General features: G+C 48.8%; 1 pseudogene across 1 annotated transcript; it reads left to right on the top strand.

Annotated features, from left to right (window-relative positions):
- Positions 1-3,196: 3,196 nt before the first annotated feature.
- Positions 3,197-4,324, top strand: LOC309827183 (tumor susceptibility gene 101 protein-like; annotated as a pseudogene). Its single transcript has 2 exons — positions 3,197-3,332; positions 3,438-4,324. The product of its transcript is annotated as a tumor susceptibility gene 101 protein-like (transcript).
- The last annotated feature ends 2,443 nt before the right edge of the window (positions 4,325-6,767 follow it).

Genomic DNA, 6,767 nt, shown 5'->3' with positions numbered 1-6,767 from the left:
CAATTGAGCCCACTTAAGGAACATTGGCGATGTCTGTGCCTGGAGCCATGTCCTCCTTCTTTGGGTATGGGAGCTGGGCCCTGGCGGCTGCGGGATGAAGCCGGCTGGGTAGGTCCCTGAGCTCGTCCAGAGCAGGCAGGGTCCGCAGTGCTCGCTTGCCTAGCTGGTTTGGACAGAGTGGGGGCGGTCCCTCCCTCGACACCGACCCAGCCCGTAGCCCCAGCCAAGCAAGCTTCCCACAGGGCGGGCGGGTGAAGCACCAACACAGGGAACCACAGGCTTGCACGAGGTCACCACTTCCTGACATTCAGCGGACAAGGTGGCTCGTTGGCCGGAGGGAAAGTGGAATGAGGAGAAGGCCGCGGGAGTGGGCAGGGCAGAGCTAGCGTCTCAACCGCACCCAGGCCAGGTGGGCCGCTCACCTGCTGTCTGAAGCAGCCGGTGCCTCTAGCATCACGCCTGGCTGATTTGCTGGGCAGATCTTGCCCGGTGTGGCTGGTGAGCAGAAGGGAACGGAGGTCACCAGACACCACATGCCCTCCCATGAGGACCAGCTGGCTAGACCCAGTTCATGGCCTTCGCCCGAGGACCTGCGGGGCCATGGCTTCTGGTTCTGCCTCTTCACCCAGCGCCCCCTCCATTCATATTGGCTCGTCCACGTTCCAGCTCCAAGGCTCCTCTCCTTTCTCCCACCCACACGTGAAACAAGAATCCTCCACATCTCTGGGCTTCCCCCCAACACAGCCGTTTTGGGCATCCCTGCATTACCATGATGTGTGCATACCTTGGACATCCTCAGTTAAATATTGTCTCCAGTAAACCCAAGTGGGGGCAGCATCGGGCACGGAGCCAGCTCCTCTGACCCAGATGCTGCTTGACTGAGAGGAGGCCCAGGTGAGTGGCGTGGCTGAGGCCTGCCCAGGGCCAAGCCACCAGTCATGGGGACCCGGAGAGCTATGTTTGCTGCTACAAAAATGGATTAAAGGGACATTCTCCACCTATGTAGCGGAAGTGCAGGGTCTTCCCTGTTGCTTGGGTTTTATAATGAAGATGGAAGCCAGTTTCTGGGATCCAGGAGAACCCAAGAGACTGCTCAGGGTGTTCTCACAGCCAGAAAGTAATTGAAACACTTTTCAAATAGGCCAGAATGTCCGGTCTGGAAATAGTCTGTGCTTTTTCAAAGTAAAACATATTCACTTCAGATCCCATCCACGGGGGAGGCTTCTCAGCAGCCCTGCTCTGTGCGGGTGATGGGGCTTCGTGGAGGACGGACCAGAGGCTCTCACAGCTTTGCCTTTCAGCCCCTCTCAGCCCTACCCCAGAGGGTCTGCGGGCTGCAGGCCTGGTCACGAGGGATCCCTCAGACCATCTTTCAAAACAACAACAACAGTGATGGCAATAACAGAGCTGCTAGTTACAAGCATCACCACAGCCAGACGTGGCCTGCCGGCTCCCCCCACTCATCCACAGAGGCCCCAGTGAGCTTGTGCGACTCCATCTGCTTCTCTCCTCGCCCCTGGGGCCCCAAGGTAGGAGAGGAAGCCTAGAGCCCAGCTCCACCTGGGCATTTCACCATCTGTGAAATGGGGATAATGCTGCCTGGCCCGTGTCCCGCTCCCCCTCCCCCGCCGCCCCCAGGGCAGCCTGGCCTTAGGTGTGGCTGGGGCAGTGAGGCTGTGTTCCAGGAGTCCTTCAGTGAACAGGAGGCAGCGGGACCAGCCATAGCAGAGAGCTGAGGAGCAAGAGGCCCCAGACGCAGGTGGGAGGCAGCGAGGCCAGAAGGGCTCTGAGGTCCCGCATTTGCCCAAACCAGGCCAGGCCTGGCGGTCTTTCCAGTGTCAGGACGGAGACTTCCAGCCAGCCGCCTCCCTCGGTTCCAAAGAACAAAAAACTGGCACTCTTCTTTTCCCTCTTTAGCCTGTGAACTCCACCCCCTCCCGTGGGGGCACGGGCCTCAGACAGAGGACGAGGAACACAGCCTCGAGGTGTCTGTGCTGACCCCAGGGCAGCCCCAGTAACCTCCCACCCCGGACAGCTTCAGGGGCCCAGGCACACCCACCCCACTCCGCTCAGCTAAATGTGGACCCTGACTGCCCCCAAGGGCATCCCAGGACCCCTGTCCAGATGGTGCTGGACCCAGCAGGAGCCCCTCCCCACGCGGACCCCACATGCATCCCAGCACCCCTCCCACCAGTCAGGACAGCCGGTGTCCCCGACGGGCTCTGTCCTCCCGTCACACCCACAAGGAGACAAACACACCAACCTTCACCTCCATCTGACTGTGGGAGGTGAGAGGGTGGGTTTTCCACAGGACCCCAGAGCACCCGTCTCTCCTGCCAGCCCTGGTGACTCTGGCTGGCCCCCGGGCTCCATGCGTATCCACGTGGGCTGCAAGCCTCCCACAGCAGATGATGGTGCCAGGAGCCTTAGGCACAGTTAGACGTTCAGGGCTCCAGACTAGTTAGCCAAAAAGCATTTGTCCTCCCTGAAATAATATCGGTCTGAAGAAATAACCCCAATAAAAAGTGAATGCCCTGACCGACTCATCTATAGCCACTTTGGGGAAGCCCCCAGGGGCCTCAGTCTGACCCTGGTGCTCATAGCAACACGCAAACTTCTCCTGTCTCCGCTCCCTCATTGGCACCCGGTTCCGGTGAGGAGTCGTGTTGAAGCCTCCTCCAGTGGCTTGGACAAGTCCACCAGTCACAGAGAGTTGCCTGCCTCCTTTTTCCATGCTCCCAACACGCCAGGAAGAAAAGGCACCCTAGAGCCCTGCAGGAAGCCAGCCAGAGGAAACCATGCCCCCTTCCCCAGAGCAGGTGCCGGGGGACATCTCAGGGCAGGGTGGAGGGAGGGGACTCCGGACTGGATATCAGGTTGACGTTTCGGTGTGGACTCCATGGGATTTTCACATCAGAGAGTGAGTCCTAATCACTTACAGAGATTCTTCAGGCCATGAGATCTTCCTGAGATGTCGTGCTGTGGGAACTAGGAGACATGAAGACAGCCTTTGCAGGCAAACAGCCATTTAAGAAGGCTCACTGTGCAGTACATCGGTGACACAAAGATTCTTTTTTTTTTTTTTTTTTTTGCGGTAGGCGGGCCTCTCACTGTTGCGGCCGCTCCCGTTGCGGAGCACAGGCTCCGGACGCGCAGGCTCAGCGGCCATGGCTCACGGGCCCAGCCGCTCCGCGGCATGTGGGATCCTCCCGGACCGGGGCACGAACCCTCAACCACTGCACCACCAAGGAAGCCCGATTCGTATGTTTTTAATGATGGCAGTTCCAGGGAGCTAATGAAGCTGACGGGAACAATTCCTGTGCCCTATAGAGGTACACATATAAATAAGCCAATATGCCACTGGCTGCTGGACACATGCCCGTATAATCCCCCTATCTGTTTGGTGAAGCCTACTAGTTCAATGACTATTAAAACAGGAAAGCATGTGGACGCTAACGGGAAGATATATCTTCCTTATCTACACGAATGGAAACACTCACAGTCAGACTCGGGGCTTATTCAAGTCACGATTGTAGTGTTTGGAGAAGAACCTCCAGTCTTTTCTCATCCTACTATCTCAGCATCCTATCCACCATACCAGGCAACAGGGCCACCAAATACTTCCTACGAGCCAGGCACACCAGGTGGAATTTCCGCATACCCATCCAGATACCCTTCCAATCCCAGTGGTGACCCAGGCCGTCCTTACCCACCTGGCGGTCAGCATCCTGCCACCACAGGTTCCCAGTACCCTTCCCAGCCTCCTGTGACCATTGTTGGTCCCAGGAGGGATGGCACAATCAGCGAGGACACACTGTCCGAGCCTCTCTCATCTCAGCAGTCAGTGACAAACTGAGATGGCGGATGAAGGAGGAAATGGATCGTGCCCAGGCAGAGCTCAATGCCTCGAAACGAACAGAAGAAGACCTGAAAAAAGGTCCCCAGAAACTGGAAGAGATGGTTACCTGTTTAGATCAAGAAGTAGCTGGGGTTGATAAAAAACATAGAACTTTTGAGAAAGAAGGTTGTAGAACTCAGTTCTACTCTGGAGAAAATGGAAAATCGATCTGAAAACAATGATATTGATGAAGTTATCATTCCCACAGCCCCACTATACAAACAGATCTTAAATCTGTATGCAGAGGAAAATGCTATTGAAGACACTGTCTTTCACCTGGGAGAAGCCTTGAGGCGGGGAGTAATAGACCTGGACGTCTTCCTGAAGCATGTATGTCTTCTGTCCTGCAAACAGTTCCAGCTGAGGGCATTAATGCAGGAAGCAAGATACACTGCCAGTCTTAGTGACCTCTGCTGCCTCCTGTGATACCAGCTGGAGATTGAGCTCTTCTAAAGCATCCTTGTCTTCTCTTCCTTCCTCTTACATCAGTAGGTGCCCAGAATAAGTTATTGCAGTTTATCATTCAAGTGTAAAATATTTTGAATCAATAATATATTTTCTGTTTTCTTTTGGTAAAGACTGGCTTTTATTAATGCACTTTCTATCCTCTGTAAACTCTTTTTGTGCTGAATGTTGGGACTGACTATGCTAAATAAAATTTGTTGCATTAAAAAAAAAAAGTATGAGGCATTCACTTTCTCCACATCCTTGTCACTTGTTATTATAACACTTGTTATTATCTGTTGTTGTTTTTTTTAGCCGTACTAGTGGTTATGTAATTGGATCTCGTGGTTGATATTTTCATTTCCTTAATGATGTTGAGCATCTTTTCAGCAGCTATTCAAATTTTTGCCCGTTTGCTGCGCTATTTATTTTATTTTTACTAAGTTGTAAGAGTTCTTTTTATATTCCTATATAAACCTATATATAGGTCCTCCAATTTTGTTTCTCTTTTTCAGGACTGGCTATTCTGAGCATTTGCTTGTTCGCTTCTGCAAGAAAAACTGCTAGGATGTCATAGGATTTGTGTGGAAACTATAGGTCAGTTTGGGAAGAACTGTCATCTTAACAATATTGCTTATAATATCTTAACAATAGCTTAACAATTCTAATTCATGAACTTAAGCATCTCCTCATGTATTTTGATCTTAATTTCTCTCAACAGTGTTTATAATTTTTGGTGCATGTTTTATACTTTCTTTTTAAATTTTATTCCTAAGTATTTATTATAAATGGAATTGTTTTCTTAATTTCATTTAAGATTGTTTATTGCTAGTATGCAGAAATACAATTGAATGTTGTATATTGATTTATATCCTGCAATCTTGCTGAAGTTGTTTTTTAGTTCATGTCGGTTTGTGTGTGTGTATGGATTACTTAGGATTTCTGAGATCTGAGATCATATCATCTGAGATCTGAGATCTGAGATCATATCATCTGAGATCTGAGATCATATCATCTGTGAATAAAGACGGTTTTACTTCTTCCTTTGCAATTTTAATGCCTTTTATTCCTTTTTTTGCCTTAATGCACAAGCTAGAACTTCCAATGTTGAATAAAAGTAGTGTGATTGGATGTCCTTGCCTTTTTCTGACCTTAGGAAGAAAATATAGAGTCTTTCACATTTAAAGATGACACTAGCTATTAGTTTTTTATGAATGCCCTGTATCTAGCTGAAGAAGTTTTTTCCTATTCCTAGGTAGTCCAAAGTTTGTATCATAAATGGGTGTTGGATTTTGTCAAATGCTTTTTCTGTCTATATCATGGTTTTTGTCTTGTTAGTATTCTGTACTAATTGATTTTCAGCTGTTAAATCAACCTTGAATTCCTGGAATGAATTCCATTTGATCATGTGTATAATCCTTTTCATACATTTCTTGATTTGGTTTGCCAATATTTTTTGAGGATTTTTGTAACTATATTCCCAAGGGATGTTGGTCTGAGTTTTCTTTTCTTGTGATGTCTCTGTCTGGCTTTGGTATCAGAGTAATAACTGGCCTCATAGAATGAGTTGGGAAGTATTCCCTCCTCTCCTATTTCCTGGAGGAGTTTGTAAAAATTCGCAGTATTTATAGTCTAAATGTTTGGTAGAATTCGACAATGAAGCCATCCGGGTCTAGGCTTTTCTTTGTGGGTAGATTTTTAGTTATTAATTGAATGCCTTACGTCCTATACTACATTCCCTAGAATGCCCTTTCCAGTACCTTTCTGGCTACAGCATACTGCAAGGGATAGTCCCTTGTGATTGGAGGACGTAGGGAGGAAAATGCCATTTTGTAGCATACATGCACCTTCTCTCCGTTATTCAATCAAATACATTGTAATTGCTGCTGTGAAGGGATCTTGTGGAAGTAATTAGAGTCAATTGACATTTAATCAAAAGGAAGATTATTATGGGTGGATCTGATTTAAGTAGTTGGAGGTCCTTTAAAGGAAGGTCTAGGTCTTCCCTGAGCTCAGAAACCCCAAGGAGTAGTATAGAAGGAAAATTGCAGAATCTTTGTACGTTTTGGGACCTCCACACTCACTTTGTTGGCGGTGGTCTGTTGATTTACCTCACTGGCATGAAGCAGCAGCTGGTCCTGCAACTGCTTCCCAATTGTTTTATGGCCTAGACATGGCCTTTCCTCAAGAAGAGTCCATGTGTGCTTGAGAGGAAAGTGTGTTCTCCTGTGGTTAGGGGAAGTGTTCTATAGAGGTCGGTTGGGTCAAGTTTGTCAAGAGTGTTGTACGAATCTTCTGCATCCTTGATTTTCTGTTTAGTTGCTCTATCCATTACTGAGAGAGGGGTACTGAAGTCTCCAAATCTTATTGCTGAATTGTGTATTGTTTTCTCTTGAATTCTGTGGGGTTTTACTTATTATATTTT

The sequence above is a fragment of the Grampus griseus genome (assembly GCF_964374135.1).
Source record: "Grampus griseus genome assembly, chromosome: 9".
Taxonomy (NCBI): Eukaryota; Metazoa; Chordata; class Mammalia; order Artiodactyla; family Delphinidae; genus Grampus; species Grampus griseus.
The sequence above is the reverse complement of the archived record's forward strand: the minus strand, read 5'-3'. Positions and strand labels throughout refer to the sequence as shown.